This window comes from Passer domesticus, chromosome Z (assembly GCF_036417665.1).
Source record: "Passer domesticus isolate bPasDom1 chromosome Z, bPasDom1.hap1, whole genome shotgun sequence".
Taxonomy (NCBI): domain Eukaryota; kingdom Metazoa; phylum Chordata; class Aves; order Passeriformes; family Passeridae; genus Passer; species Passer domesticus.
In genome coordinates, this window is record NC_087512.1 from 71492373 (window position 1) to 71509773 (window position 17401).

At 36.2% G+C, this 17401-nt stretch overlaps 1 long non-coding RNA gene across 1 annotated transcript; it reads left to right on the forward strand.

The window, feature by feature from the left end:
- Positions 1-14696: 14696 nt before the first annotated feature.
- LOC135291332 (uncharacterized) lies at positions 14697-16083 on the forward strand. Its single transcript, XR_010354137.1, has 5 exons — positions 14697-14886; positions 14987-15104; positions 15181-15464; positions 15621-15743; positions 15993-16083. It is a non-coding gene; the product is annotated as an uncharacterized LOC135291332 (long non-coding RNA).
- The last annotated feature ends 1318 nt before the right edge of the window (positions 16084-17401 follow it).

The following is a 17401-nucleotide window of genomic DNA, read 5'->3' on the forward strand; positions in this document are numbered from 1 at the left end:
AAAAGGATAATAAGTCATCTCTGACTTTAAATTTGTATGACAGAAGATGGGGATTTTTAAAAATATAACATTAATATACAAAAAGGAAAAAAAAAATCTCTTGTTGCTATTGCAATTTTATAACCTAGAAAAGATCTAGCTTTCCAGTGGAAATTCTTGTACACCATCTAATCAGTTATTGTCCAAATGTAAACAATAGCTAGCTATTGTTAGATAGACAGAAGCCTGGAAAAGAGGTTGTGCTGTGCCAAGAGAGGATGAATCATGTGCTTCAAAACAGAAAATTATAAAGGCCAGGATTTGGACTTGACAATGTTTGTACATCTCTTCCAACTCAGGATATTCTATGGTTCTATGAATAATGAGAATTTACAATAACAGATGATCATTCAAAGATATGAGAATATATCCTTCTACATTTAACAATAAAATTAAATGTTTGCACAACAGTGAAATCAAAGAGGTTGCCATGATTCTTGCATGAAGAACTTTAGAGAAAATGAAAAACAAAAAGTGGCATAGGGTGAAAGGGGATTTCAATATAATGAGAAGTTAATGGAAGCTTACTTCTTAAAGACCACAACTGTGCCCCACTATCAGCTTTAACTTTTTTGATTTAACTAGAATACGACTACCTCAGCCAAATAAACCTTCAGGACCCACTCATTCATATTCACCATCATGAAAGACCTCATCAGGTAATTTTAATTACTTATTTTGCCACATTTACCTCTCAGACTCTGATATACTAGAAAAATGGCAATTGATACATTGTTCTTCATCAGCTTTTACTGCTGAATATTCCTCAGACATGTTCTCATTTATATCAATGGATCAGAATGTAGAGAATACTGAAAACAAATTGTGGAAGACTTATAATGTGAAATGATATTTTATAGGCAATATTCATTTACTGGTGACTGAGTCTAATCTGCTTTAGTCCTCGCCTCAGCTCTAGATCTGGGATTGTGTTTAAAGAACTACTAGAATTTTTGAGTTTTCCTACAAACCCATGTCAAATGCTCCCATTTTAATGTTTTAACGTGGCAAATATCTTTTTTTTTTCCAAAACTGTCACATCTCAGTACAGCCAATGATTTTTCAAGAATGTTAAATGACAGACAAAACCTTGCCCATAAATCTAGTCATTTTAGTATGACATCATAAATTAATTTAGACACATTTAGTGTGTGAACATATTGAGATATTCTCCCCCTCTAATATTAAAATAAACTTTATTCTGATATCTAAGCCACCAAGCAATCAAATTACTAAAATACGAATAGTTTAGTTAGCTTTGGCTCTACCAGCTATGAACATATGAACTTCACAGAAGTTGCCCTGCAGTGAATGATTAGTTAGCATTGTCACTGTTAACTTTATCACGCATGAAAGTTCAGTTTCAAACTTGGAATTCTGCAATACTTTGCTCAGCTTCCTATATCACAACACTTTTAGTCCACCAATACTACCCAGTTTTCAATATGGCACTATGCAGGATATTTTGAGTTTATTAAATTTTGTTAAATGTGTTATATATATATTATTGTTTGTGTTCTGAAGAGAAGTAAAAATTATACTTCTTTAGCAGGATTAACAGAAGTTGCACAATTTTTCCTTATGTTGTCATATTTAGGCTTATAGGAGAGTTTACATAAAATTATATAATGTCCATGCTTTTCTTATTTTATTAAGCATATTATGCCAAACAAATAAAATATCTTTATAATGGAGTACAATGAAGGAGAGCTAGTTGAGTACCTTATAAAACCTTTCTTAATAAATGGTAGAACTATACAAGTATTTGGTAAAGTGTGTATCAGGTGTTCTTGTTAATTAAATTTTCTTCATCTGTGTCTTCGACGTATTCTTTCTAACTGTTCATCTTGATTGTACAGCTGTTTGAAAAAAAGGAAAGAAAAGTTATGAAACCTGATAACTCTCTCTAATTTTCTTTAAAAAACCTCTTCATTTTTAATGCCCTTCTTCTTTTGGATGTTTCATAAATAAAATAACATAGACTTAACACAGCAATAATTTTTTTTTGAGAAAAACCTCTGTCCTGGCTGACACTTCTCTGTACTTCCCCTGCTTTGTGAAATTTGTGAACAACTTAGTTTGGTGCAGTGAGGTACAGGTTGAAAACAGGTTTTAAGCTGCATTTTTTGTAAAAAAAAATTTATTGCTTACTTAAGTTTATAAATATTTTAGAAGAAGTCTAAAAGGAGGAGATAGTTGGTGCATATTTTGTGACAATTCTTCCTGTGCACTCATTTGTCCAATGGATAAATTTAATTATTTTAATTAAAAATATTTACTTGCTGATATGAAGGTGATGTCAAGAGATTAACGCTTACTGTTCTAGACCAATAAACATTTCAATTATGTCTGTAAGAAGTTACATTTTAACAAAAATTGTTAAAGCAAGGCCCACAACAAAACAGCATATGAAGCAGAACATCTGAATAACAAGGATCTGTGATTTTTGAAGATATACCTAAGAAAAGCTTTCAAAGCCCAATATTATTTTGGAATTCTAGAAATCTTCTTGAATATAATCTAAGTTTTGCACTGTACTTCCTTGATTTCTTTTGTTAGAAGTTGAGTGGATGTTTAAATAGACCAGAAGTTGTTGCAGCTCCTCACAGCAGTTTTGGCATCTCCAGACAAGATGCAGTGGACAGGCATTTTGCATGTGGCTTCCTTCTCTTAGCATCAGCAAAATGCTAAGACACATTGCATTAAAGAAGGTGCTTCCCCACCCTACATCTCCTCACACACACTGTTTTAGAGAGGTTAGGAACAGTTTAGCTGGAAGCTGCTATTCAAGTTAGCTTCAATCCTTTTGAGGCTGCAGTTCAGGTATCAGATGTTGTGTAAGGTATGGAAGAAGCTGCTGCTTCTCAGAGATAACAACAGACAAGAAGCTGTCAGATGGTTTAAGGAACATGAAATACCATAAATAGCTGGAACAGATCTAAATTATAAATGTCTACCCTCATGATCTCTTGAAGTTACTGAAGAAGAGCACTATCTTATACTGAGATTTGTTCTAACCTCTTTTTCCATAGCTTTTAGTTTAGCAATTTTTCACCCACAAAATATTTGCATAGTGCCAAATATTTTCTGGCAAAGAAAAAGCAAACACATAAATGTAGATATATTTATATTATGATACCGCATAAGCTCTAAATACCATCAACAGTTTTGTGAGACCTTCCTGAAAATCCTAATGCATGTAATGGGTAAAAAACTTTTCTTTACAGATATTTAAATGTAAATGGTTTTGTGTCAAACTTGTAAGGCAAAAGTTTTTTACAAGTGACACTTATGAATTGCTGGACTATGGTAACTACTATTCTCCAGTTCATATATAGAAGCTCCAAATGCTGTTAGGAAAAATATTGCTGCTTGACAACAGAATACAGTTCCAGTTCTTCTTGTGCAGGATTGGAGAATCTTTGAAAATGGACAGATTATCAAAATACCATCACTATTAAAAAAGTTTGCAGTAAATAATGAAAGAGTTTCCTTTAGGAAATAGAGCTCTTTTCCCAATTATTTATTTCAATTAACTTTTCAAAGAGAAGGGAGGAGGGCAGAAGAGAAAAAACATTGTTTAAAGATGTTCTTGTTTTCACCACTATGTAATAGTGAAAGGGAAAACTTTGTATAGACTTTATAATTATTACACATTTTTCAGCAACTGTGACGAATCTGTGGTCCATTATATTTGATTGATCCTTTTTTCTGCCTATGATGCAGAAGGATTTCTTGAATAATTAAAGTATGTCTTTGTTTCCAGATGTTTTTTGTTTTTGTTTTTGGGGTTTTTTTTAAAAAGGTGAAACTTTTACAGTCCATGGCAGTGTTGGGAAATTTCAAACTAATGTAAGGTCAGAGCTAAACACTTACTCTATGTGGAGATGCTCAGGTCTAGCTTTTGCAACTTGAGAAAAATCTCAATATATTTGGCTAAATATTTTTTCCTGTTTGTTCAAAACCATGGGATCCCCATTAAGAAAATAAGCAAATGAATATCTCAATAAATTACATAAAACTAGGCATACTACATTCATGAATAATAACTTGCTTGAATTATTGTAGAAAATATCATGTAGATTAAAATGATAAAGGTGATTTTCATAATAAGCTCGGAATAATATATAACTTGAGACACTGTCCTTCAGCCTAATTTGGCTCACAGCTGTGGCTCAAGTTTTGACATGAAGAGATTTACTTTGAGTAATTGTTATAAAGACTCAGACAAAGATGCAATGTAGTGCAATTGCACAGTGTTTTATCTTTGGACCACTCCAGAATAAAACATCATTTACCATGATCTGAGATATTTTTTCTGTCACATTTTTCCTTGAAATGCTTTGAACAAAAATATTTTTATCTGAATTAGAATCCCTTTTCCTAAACAGTGACAAACATAGTTTTGAAAATAAAAATAACAGAATGAAAAGCATAGGCCTGGTCCACTTTCTGTGTCCGCTGCAACTGCTGTGTTAAGTTCAAACAGGTTGGAATATGGCCATATATATTTGTAAATATTTAGGGATGTAGCCAAGAATTTATTTATGGTGTAAGTGAAATCATAACAGTCTAATTCAAGTGTCATCAGGATTTTTTCTGCATTGTGTGGTTTAAATTAGGGTTATAAATATCTGATTCTTCACACATCCACCCTTTGTTCCTTCCATCTGTGTAAAAATATAGTTATAGCAACCAAAGACAGACAAAAGGGAAACAAATCAGGTAGACACCAGGTTCACTATCAAGTTTTCTGTTGCAGCTAAACCAAACAGAAACAAAGCTGAAGGCAGGCCAGGAAACTTACTGGCTGAATAAGCCCAAGAAGTGCCCTTTCTCATGCCTTCCAAATTTGCTGCAAATGTAATGGCCTGTTGCTGGCAGTAGCAGTGCTATATTACAGGGCTGTAAATTAAAATTTCCAGTACAGCATATGTGGGTTTCCTGACTGTAAACCATGATGTGATTCAGCAAAACTGGAATTCTGACTCAGTTACAGTAAGTACTAAATTTACCTTTACATTGGCTAACTTATCCTGCTACAAATGTATGTAGCTCAGAATGTGAAGTACTGACACACCTCTAAATTAAAGACTAAATTTGCAAGAGTTTCAGCCATTGAATTAGGGACTTGTATTAGCAATGGTTGGATTTAAGTGCCATTTGGAATTGCAGCTGATTTACAAAGAAAAAAAGGTAGAAAAATGTATTTATTTGGTGCTTGGTCAAAAAAATATTTCTCATTTTATATCTCTATAGAGCCATACCCATTTAGATATAAGCCAATGGAGGTGTCAGAAGTTTGTGCCGTGAAATGACTGACAATTACCAGGAAGACAACCATATGATTTCCTCTTTATAATTTCATGGCCAAAATATTTAACCAGAACCACCTAAAACCTAATAGATTTTTTTCACAGGTAAATACAATACAGTTTTCTCAGTAGTAATATGCAACTTCCCATTCTGAGTCCCAAATTAGGCATTCAAGATTGGAGGGAAAAGAAGTTTAAGGATTAGAGAACAGGCCACAGGGGCAAAGAGGACTTAGAATCCATGTAGAAGGCTTTTCTAAAAGCTGTTAAGTTTTTTCCTTATACTGCATTGCCTGATAACAGATTCTTGAGTGATAGTTGAACTTATATTTGTGGGCTGCATATCTTTCAGGAAATGTTATTGGTAAATGAAGGATTTATGTGACTATACGCAAAAAAAGAAAGATATTTTACCTTGTATAAAGAAAATGACCACCCAAAAAAAAGCCCCTCCAGCAGAAGTCCATTTATTCTTTCATTGGATGCAAATAACTTAACCAGACTCCAAAACACCCAAAATAGTCCTCCCTACCAGATTGTATAGCAGTGACACTGGCAGTGAGATCAACTCCACTTTCATTGTAGGGAGAAAGTCAAATTATATTACTTGAAAGCTAGGGAGAGACAAATGGATTTTCAGCAAGACAGTTATTTCCCCTCCATTAGTATCACTATTTTTCATGAATTACAAAAACTGATTAAGAGTTTGGCGATATTAATATTTTGACAATGAGAGACATCTGAGTAGACCTGCCCAAAAAAAGGTGGGACTTTTATACGTGAGATGTATAGGAGAATTTGGCATATAAACACGTGTTTAGCCCAGTGTCCCATTTTCTACTATGGGCTTTTATTGGGAGGCCATCTGGCCACATTTTTATCTAATTTTTTCAGATACTCAAGAGGCACCACTGTAAATCACTCCCACCTGTGTAAACTTCCTTTCCCTAATGAAATGGACTGCAATTTGCATGGAAGATTATGGCAGAATTACAATCTTAGTCTCAACATCTAACATCACAAGAAGACTGTTCAAGATGCAATTCATAGGAACACAGGACTATCAACAATTCTCATGATATTCTGAAGGCAATTATTATTAATCAAGTAGCCTAAGATGCTTGAAACAGGTACTTTTAGTGATCTTTGGTTAGTACTGTAAATAGTGAAATTACTTTTAAAGCACATCTAAAACTAAAGAGCAATTAAAAATGTGAACACAGAGGAAATAAAAAGAAGGATCAAATAAAATTTTGACTTGCTTTTACCTGCCTTTTTTTTTACTTAAATATCAGTCTTTTTAATGAAGAAAATAAAAAATGACAGTACTGTTGCACTGCTGCACCATTTCCCTTGCTGGTTTCCTTAGGACATTTATGTCCAGTTTATGAGATGGGGTTAGGTAGAATCCTTTGCTGGCATGCAATACACAGATTAATAAAAATGTTTAACAGCTGTTTATACTAGTTATTCACTTGCACAGTCAAAGATTTATGTTTTAAAACAAAAGCAATGCAAACTCCTCTTCATGAGTTAAGATCTTGAGAGCAACATATATTTAGAAGAGAATAAAATATTGCATCAGAACAGTGCAAGGGTTCATACTGCTGATACAAATAAAGCAGGAGTGCAAGAGGGAGACAATCTTTGTAATGGGTCCAAAACAGTATGTTACCAGCTGCACTTAAAATCACGATGGAAACTAGCATGTCAATGCAACTGTTCTGCCCAATTGTCCTCAGTGAGACAGAAGCATGCATGACTAGAATTTTCCAGTCAGTGTTATTATTTGATATATTTATGACAATTGGTCATGCTGAATTCTGTAGTTGTATCAATGGGGCCATCATATCTCTCTACAAAAGGACTTGTGTCACTGTTCAAATACAGACTGTTACTTATTTAATATATTTGAGGCAATTAGAAACTTCAATAGCTTCATTAGTATGTTAGTAAGAGTGTCATGACACACTCACGTTTGCTTGACAAATGAACTTCACTTGAAGTTCTACACACTTGAAGTTCTACGCACTGAAGAAAAATTAATCTTAAAGTTTCTGATTTTTATGGTAAAATTCTGTAAACTTTAACAGATAAGCATCACAGAGTAATTATAGTGCAGAATTGGACTATATCTCCTTTTTGGTATTTGATGAGGACTAGATCTCATGGGAAAAAAAACAGATCACAAGCAGTCCAGGAGCTTGAGGAGGGTGTTGGGGAGAGCTGCTGTCAGAGACTGAAGTATTATAGTTTATGACTTAAACATTTTCATGAAAAACTTTTCCCTATTATAGCAGAACTCTGTTACAAAAGCTACAGAGAAGACCACCACACCCTGAATGGGATTCTGAGAGGCCTTACACCTGTTTGCTGATGAGATAAAGTAACAGCTAGGATGGGGATATTGACAAAGCACAATCTTAGCATCTTCAGGCAGGAGATGGCAGCCCCAAGCCCACAGAGATCCTGGCACCAAAGGATGAGAGGTTTTGGGTGTGCTGGAAACACACTCCCTCTGCCTCTGGGGAGAGGCAGTGACCGCCCATCCTCCGCTGGGCAGAGGAGATCACCCGAGGGCCCCTTCACCCCAGGAAAAGCTTGTCCACAGCAGCGGGGGCGTCACGGCCATCAAAGGCTCCCCAAAGGGGTCCCCAGAGCCTGCCCCAGAGCACTGAAGATGATGCAGCAGACCCTCAGTGTCCCAAGGGACGGCATCAAACTGGCCCCCTGCCCCCGGGCATTCCCACCTGCCCCAAGCGAGGATGAACCCACGGAATTCTGAACTCTTCAGTGCGTGGCGGTGGCAACGGGGACCCTCACCAGCGAGAAGATCCTATGGAGGGGAGCAACGAGACGTCTTTGGGACCCTCGGATGGTGACATGCTTCCAACTAACCCCTGTCACTCTGCCCCTGTCACCCCACTCCCATGCACACCTCTTTCTTTCTTTCTTTCTTTCTTTCTTTCCTTTCTTTCTTTCTTTCTTTCTTTCTTTCTTTCTTTCTTTCTTTCTTTCTTTCTTTCTTTCTTTCTTTCTTTCTTTCTTTCTTTCTTTCTTTCTTTCTTTCTTTCTTTCTTTCTTTCTTTCTTTCTTTCTTTCTTTCTTTCTTTCTTTCTTTCTTTCTTTCTTTCTTTCTTTCTTTCTTTCTTTCTTTCTTTCTTTCTTTCTTTCTTTCTTTCTTTCTTTCTTTCTTTCTTTCTTTTCTTTCTTTCTTTCTTTCTTTCTTTCTTTCTTTCTTTCTTTCTTTCTTTCTTTCTTTCTTTTTCTAAGTTCTTTCTGGTTTATACACAGAGATTTAGCTTTCTTTGCTTTTATGGTTTTTAATTGGATTGCATCTGCTTAACAATAAATAACATGAGATGGCCCACCTGGAATGACATGGTTTTGAATCTGCTACTAAGGAATGGAAGAAACCTCATCAGCTAATGGCACAATGGCACCAAAATGGCTATGAACATGAGTTCGAAATCCTGAGTAAGGAAAGAGATTAGCAGAGTACAGACCCTGGATTTGAAGAGAGCAGACATTTCTTGGAGTAAAAGAGCTCAAGGCAGCTGTCAGATCGATGAGGACAGCCTCCTGCAAGCACAATGGCCCATCTTATCATCATGAAAGTGAGTGACATATCAAGAGATACTTTTGACTAAATACAGAACTTATGTCACAACTGCACTGGGAAAAAAAGAAAGCATGCAGGTTGCTGAAGCAGGAACAGACTAAAAGGAATTTAGAAGCATTTTCTGGGCATGCATGAATAGGTGTTAAGCTCAATCAGAGCCAGAACTGGTAACAGACATCAGGAGCAAGAGGAAGGGCTTCTTCTTATTTACATAATGGTAAATGGATAAAAAAAGTGTATGTTCATTGCTAAATTTGTAGGTTATGGAGTGACAGTAAATAAGGCAGATAAGAGGGAGAAAACCAAAATTTTGGTTCTTTGAGTCTTTCTGAGTGTCTCACAAACCTTTGTGCCTAGAGGGTGATTAAGAAGGAAATAAATTACTCCAAGTAGGAAGATTTGAATAATGTATGTCTAGAGGAATTTCTATGTCTACAGGTCCTTGAGACCAAACAAGATGCATGCAAAGTTCTGGAAGAGTTTGTCAAAAGTCTCTATGGGAATCAGAGAGACTGGAGAAAGTCTCCGGTCAGCACAGAAAGCCGAATAATGCATAATATTTGAGAATGAAAAGGCAAACAAATAGAGAACTCACATTACTCTAATTCCTGCAAAAAAATCATAATATAAATGCCCTTTGAATTTATTTCTGGGCATATGAAGAAGGAAACGTTTGTGAATGGTAATCTGACCAACCTGATTTACTTTCATGATAAGATTACTAGATCCACGGGGGTGAGGAGATCAGCAGATGTTCCCTGCCTTGATTTTGCAAAGACTGACTTCACATATCATGCTTATAGTCACTTCTGGAGGGCTGAAAAAAACTGTCCAGATCATCAGACTCAAGGATAGTCGTTAATTGTTTATATTCTGCTTAAAGAATGGTCACAACTAAAGGTTCTCAGCATCTGTTATGGGATTTTTTTAAGGTTAATATAATTATTCATAGTCTGGAGGAAGAAGTAGAACAGGCTTCCTGAAGTTAGCAGATGATATCATGTTTGTGTGAATCTCTTGACCTGTGCAAGAGGAAATCTCCACCTACAGGGTCTGGATGTGTTCATAGGAAAGCACTACTCCTAAAGGACAGGAATGTCATGCAACTGTTCTAGATCAATATCAGTTCCATTGGCATGGTGAACTATAATGAGCCTTCTAATGCACATTATGGCCTATGATACCAAGGCTGAGTTTTTAGCTGGGAGATTATTGCCTTAGCAGAACACAGCTTCTCTGATGCAACACAATAAAAAGTAATTACCATGCTTGAAAAGTTATTATTGAATGAAATAACTCAATTGTTCAGAAAATGACACCAAAATATTTAGACTGTGAACATTGCATATGAACTTTTTGCTTAATTGGTTTTTTTAGGAGGATACTTTTTAAACATTGAAGAAAAAGGTCTTAAGCACTAAACATTTTCTTTAGAAATATTATTTATTATTATTATTATTATTATTATTATTAGTCCATACTTGCTCACTCTGTTTCAGACAACGAAAATGAAATTTCCCCTTTAAGTATTTTTCTTCCCTAGCCTCATCTAGCGTATTGTCAAAGCCCTCAGAAAGCCCTTACTTCACTACACTACACAGACATCTCCTAGGAGATTCACTCCAGATATTTACCTTGGTATAGGGAACCTGGCAGGACCTCTTTGAAGCTGAACACAGATGCTGAGTTGACCCCAGGAATCAAACATTGTGAGGGCCTTCCATTCCTTTCATGTCAATATTCTGAATAGTTCACCAAAACACAAATTGGAAAAAGTTGCAGTTTCACTCTACCATGCCAATTTTATTTATGGGCCACCGGTGCAAAACTCTACACTTCAGTGGACATCGTATCTCATGTTTTGCGGTCCCTTATGACACTGAGAAAGAAAACCTCCACAAACACTTTTCCACCTGAATTGTACATAACATAAAGGAGACTTTCATTTTAAGTGTTGTTAACCTTTCAACAGGTACTATTCACTGAAGAATAAATAATATGGACTATCAAAGCATTGCTGTAATGAAGGTGGCATAGTAAAGCACTGAGTCTGATTCTGCTCCAGATTACACCAGGAGGATTTGTTTGATTTCATCAGTACAAAAAATTAGAGTAGAGTTTAGGTGAGAGTATCCAAAATCTGATTCTATAGCACTCTAATGGTGTTAAGCAATCAAATGATTGCACTGATAGAACAGTCCCAGCCCTCTAATTTTCATGCGTGTGCCCAAAATGGAACAAGTCACAGTCATAACACTGTGTGGCTGATACGTCCTTCAGCTTTCTGTTTTCATCGTTCCATTCTGCTCAATTTAAAATGATATCAAAAAAGATAAGCCACCTTAATTTTTGTAAATTGTTTAATTATATTATTTTTTCAATAAACTTCATAAAAGTTTTCAGTATTTTTTTCATAATGCATTTATGGAATCCGATTTTTGCTTGGATCTCTCTGTACTCCTGCAAACTACTTCTTGATCAAGGCAGCAAAGGTACCCTTTTCTCTGAATGCTTGTAAGATTTTAAGCAGACTCTAAGGGGATTCACAGTCCATGCTAGTCATAATGGCTTTTTCTCTGTTCTTCAGTCCTGGAGCAGAGTTTGGGCCTAAGGTTCACATGTCCTCTGCCAGCCCTGTGCCAGGCAGGCGGTCAAAAATTGCCTTTCCATTTCTTTCCATGGTATGGACTTGTATATAATGATGATAACCATGAAGTTTTTGTGGGGTGGGGTTGTCATGATTGCATGCTGTGAAGTAAGAGGAATTTCTCTGCCTAACTGAAGGTCTTGCTTTGCCCCAGAGAGTGGAAGGTCTAGTCAGGAGTGTTGGCAACTGCTATGTGATGCCACTGCTCCTGGCATCAAGAGGCCAGTGCTTTGTTCTCGACTCTATTACTGATCTGCTTTTATATCTCAGGCACATAATTATGCAACAGTTTTTACATTAATTTAATTCTGCATGCTTTAATTTCGTTTTTAAGTGTTTAAAATGGAGTTAGTTAGGGTCTGATTTTCTTGATCTAAGAGATCAAGAATCCATGTCTTGCAAGATAAAGGTCAATTAACTCAGCCAGAAAAACAAATACATTGTCAGAGTAGTTCCTGGGTACCTAGGCAGCTCTCTTTTGTAGAGCTGGTCTAATTGAAAGTGTGGTTTGCTACCAGTAGTAAGTGGTAAATGCTATAAATTCAAAGGAATTATTTAAAGTGGTTATTTTTAGAATTAAAGTATGCTTAAGATCTGCAGATCAAGAATAAAGGAAGAATGAAAAACACAGGCAAGTTTTTCTGAGCTACTTACATGGGCAAACTGTGAACAGTTGCAGGAAGATTGCCACCAAACAATTAGGAAGCAAGCAGGTAATGACTTTCAGTGCAGAGATGTGTGATGTCACATACAAGCAAAAAAGAGCCCCACTTTTCTTGGGTGGTGAAGGGTTAGCAACTGACTTTCGTACACAGGATTGGAGTCTCAGAGAGATGATATACACCTTTTTGAAAACTTTAACAGCAGTTATAGAGGAGAGAGTACTAAGTATTTTAGCAAAATAATACAACTATATACTATACCTACACCTCTAAGACAGGATAAGTTCTCGTATCTATTTCCAAAGTACACAGAGAAAGTGAAAAGATGAAAAATTGTAATTTATATGGAACAGATTCCAGAACTGGAACGATGTAACCTTGTTATTTCAGTTTTGGTTTTGTGTGAAGGAAGAAGGCTATTTTAAACATCTTTAAAATCATTAATACAGTGAAGAATAAACACAGACACATTATCTACTTTCTCCTATAATATGAGAAACACTGGGTATAAACTGTAATCATCAGGCTGAAGACTTAATCCACAAAAGATAGTATTACTTCACATTCTAAATAGACAAGCTGTAAAATGTTCACTCTGAGATTTGATGCTTTTCAGAATTTTACAGTTGTTCTCAAATCCATTGAAAAATTCAAGGAAGAAATATATATCAGGGGCTACTAAACACAACCATACACCCCTAACTTGAGATCCTAATCATAGAGACTGAAATGAGTCGGAGGTTGAGGGGTTGTTTCCTCCTATTCTTTTATGTTAATCATTAGACAGAATATGAACTTAGTATAATTCGGTATTAGCCTTTTTATTTTCAGGTGGAAGGACTTGGTGCAATAGGAGGAAGAAAGGAATCAAGGTAGCATTTAGGCACAGGAGAGAAGGAATGAGATTAGTAGCAACATCCTGACTCTTAACTATGGATATTCTTGTCTTATTCTGGTTCAGATAAAGAGAATCATGTGTCCCTTAAATGATGTTTTTCAGAGTCATTTGCAGGACCAAGGAGTTGTGATTTTTGCCTTTAAATCCAACACTGTTTCCATTTTTGTCCTTCTTGTCTCTCTTGTCTCTGGAGTATTACAGAACCACTAAGACTGTGGAGGTCATGCTATGAAGGAAGTGTGTAGGTATTAGAAATTCACAAAAGCCTTTCTGAAAACTTTCAGGGACTATCAGAGCCCAGTAACAGCTGAAAATAATGAAAATGTTGCATAGATGGTCAACGAAGTTTTTCAAGAGGAGCTGACAGCCCAGCAGGAAATTTTCTCCATTATGTAGACTGTGAAAGGTCTGCTTTGTCTACTACAGCTTCTTTGTTGCATACCTCAGTTATTACTTCAGTGCCAGTTATGACTCCACTTGCCATAAAAATTATGAAATAATACCCTAATAGCAACAACCAGATTAAATTAAGGCTGTCAGTATTATCTTGGCCACTGCTGTGTCAGCTACTAATTCATGTCAAAAACTCTGGTCCTAAGCTTATCCCTTAACTCTAAAGTTATTATGTTTGCTATCACTTTAAGTGTACATTATTACTTGTACATTTCAAAATATAGATTTTTCTTTTCTTTTCTTTTCTTTTTTTTTGGTGAAATAAACTAAGGTCATTCCCATTTCTCTATGCATCTTTCTGCACTGATCTTCAATCTCTGTCAATCCTTCTCTTTGGAAATTAAAATGGACTGAAAACAGTGCTCACTCCTCTTTGAATCAAATTTATGCTTTTGCTTTTATATAATGAAGATATAAAGTAAATCAAATTGAGATAAATATGTCTCGCATACTTCTAGTCACAAAAGCACCTGCATCAGAAGACACTATGTTTGCTGCTTTTTAGTTTGACCAAAGAAGATGCCAAGTACATGTTGATTTGGGGACCGTAAAAAAATTATGATGATTCTTTTTCAATGAACCCATATCAAAAGACAGGCAAGAAAGAAAATGAACACTGATATTTTATAATTAGGAAATGTTGACGTAAATATTCTATGGGTTCTTGTCTGTGTCCAGAAATTTTCTTGACACTTATGAGTACCATTCTGAATGAGAGCAAATTTTCCAAGCATAATAGGAACAGTATCAGAGCAATATAAATCATTTGAGAGTGTAATGTTACACAGAATATGACATTATATTTTTACAATAAGTCCATGCAAAGATCAAAATTCAAAACCATAAACACAAACTCACACTCAAGAATTGCTTTACTCAAGTGAATACACTGACGTGTTACAAGCAAGATTTAATAATTCATTTTGTTCAGGAGCTGACTTCAGTCTTTCAAAAAGGGAAAAAGTAATTGATTTTAATAATTTTCCTTGCAACAATTTGGTATTGGTGGAGGCGACAAGAGGGGTGGAGGTGTCTGTGAGAAGCTTCTAGAAGTTTCCGCCATATGCAGTGGAACCAATGACAGTGGGCTCCAAATCAGACCCACCACTGGCCAAGGCCAAGCCCACCAGCAACAGAGGCAGGACCTCTGGTATTAAAGAAGGGGAGAAAAAGTTATAGCAGAAACAACTGCATCTGGAGAAGAGAGGGGTGAGAAAGAATGTGAGAGGAAGAGCTCTTCAGACATCAAGGTGAGTGGAGAGGAGGAGGAGGTGGTGTCCCAGATGCTGTGGGTTTTGTTTCCCTGTGTTCCATGGGGCAGAGTAAGGTGAGTCAGCTATGTCCCTGCAGCCCATGGAGGTCCACGGGGGAGCACAGAGACATCTGCAGCCCATGGAAGACCCCATGCTGGACCAGGCTCCTGGCAGGACCCATGGCCCTGTGGACAGAGGAGCCCACATTGGAGCAGGTTTGTTGGCAAGGCTTGTGATCCTCCAGGGGATCCAGGCTAAAGTGATCTGTTCCTGAGGGATTGCCCCCCATAGAAGGGACCCACTCTGGAGCAGTTTATGGAGAACTGGAGTCCAGGAGAGTGTGGCACACTGGAAAAGCTTGTGGAGGATTGTCTTCCATGGGAGAAACTCCACTCTGCGAGAGGGGAACTGTGTGAGAAGACATCTCTCTGAGGAGCAAGGAGCAGCAGAAATAACATGTGATGAACTAACTGCAGCCCCCATCCCCCATATCCCTGTGCTGCTGGGATACAGCTAGAGAAGACAAGGAGTGAAGTTAAGCCTAAAAGGAGAGAAGCTGCAGGGAAGGTTTTAAGGTTTGTTTTTACTTCTCATTATCCTACTTTGATTTATTAGTAAATAAGTTGATTTTCCCAAGTTGAGTCTGTGTTGTCCATGATGGTAATAGTTCAGTGATCTCTCCCTGTCCTTAACCTGCGAGCCTTTTGGTCTATTTTCCCTTCCTTGTCCAGGTTAATAAGGGGGAGATACAGAGTAGAATTGGTGGGCACCTGGCATTTATCCACGTCAGCCCATTACACACATCTGAAGATGCAGACTGCGATTCGAGCATCAGACCTTCAAAATCCGTAAAGGTAAACATTATTGTACTAAATTGGAGTTTCTTTCTGCACAATTTATCAAATTCAAATATCACTTTTGTGGCACCTTAGAATCAATTCAGCACAAGTTGGAAAAGTAGATACTCTCATAGAAGTAATGCTTATGCTGTGCAAAAAGAAATTAGATTAAATTGCCACCCCTTCCTCTGAGGAACCATTGGTAATGAATAACAATTCTCTTTAATTTCTCTGACTCTTGTTATTTCTCTACCCCATCTCCAGACTAATCTTTACAATTGGAAATTCTGGTAGCTCGAATGGGACAAGACATGACTTCACTGCTTGGTAAGACCACTGATTTTTTAATAAAGAGCCTTAATTATTTAATTTTTTTAGATTTTGAGATTAATTTCTTTTTACTTAGATAAACCTATCTAGGTAATTGACAGTCATGAATAATTTTTTTAAAGATTCCTGTCTGAGATCTGTCATTATATTAATTACTCAGAGAAGGAATGGTGGCGGATAATAGTGTCAAAGTTTCAACCTGCATTTCTCTGATAATCTCCCAAATTTTTCAACTGAGTCTTCTTTTACGTGCTCTTTCAAGCAGAAATCTTAGAACAGCCTCTTCCCACTCCACTGCCAGTCATTTCAAATACTTCAAAAACATTTTCTGATTTGTTCAGGGCCACAATTAGTGGCAGATTTGGAGTTTTAACCCTGATTTATTTGCCCTCACACAAAGACCTTCAAACAGTCAACTAATTTTTTATTCCTGTGTTTTATTTAGAGCAAAACAAACAAATATTTTTCAAGTGATATTTTATTCATGTGTGTATTAGTTTTAGAAGAGAGAACCCTGTGTTAACATAAATAAAACAAATATCATACTTCTTCTGATCTATGACTTAATTTTAATACCTCTTTCAGCAGCAGCAGGATTTGATTAGCACTCATGAATTCATATCTTCTCACTTTCAAGGAACACTCACAGAACAAAGTAAGATATGCAAAAGATAGACATGTAAATGACAATATAATTTCTGTAGCAAAGTTATCTGAAATTATCACGCAACACAAACTCAATATATTCCAGTATTCTGGAAGGTAAAGTTATTCTTAAACATTTAGAAGTAAGTACTTTGCATAACAAAGGTCTTTCACAAAGATAACAGAATCACACAATTACAGGGTCAATTAAAATTTCATTTTTCTTGCTAATAAACCAATATATTGGCTGGCATGCATGATCCTGCAAATCTTGATCAAGTCACGCTATCATTTTAATTTAAAGCAGTCATATTATGTATTTTATATAAGAGAAATTGCTGTTTTACGCATGAGTATACATGCAAACATTTCCCCAGTATTTTCATAACTTTAAATGAAAGAGACTGTTCAAGAATATCTTGAAAACTGCAAGGAAATTTCAGCCACATTTCCAAGTAATCCTTTTGCCTACCCTTCCACTTCCCACACTTTCATTCTTGTCATATCCTTTCAAAAAGTATGCACTTGAAGCAGAATGAAAAGGAATAATTTTATTGGTAATACAGATTTTGAGAAAAATTATCTTTTCAGCTTTTTCTAGTGAAAAATATAAATGGTCAGTTTCAAAGCCACCTTCTCAGCTGCTGATAAGATTAATGTACTGATTAACACCTTTTCCAAGTTGGGTTGGAGGTGAA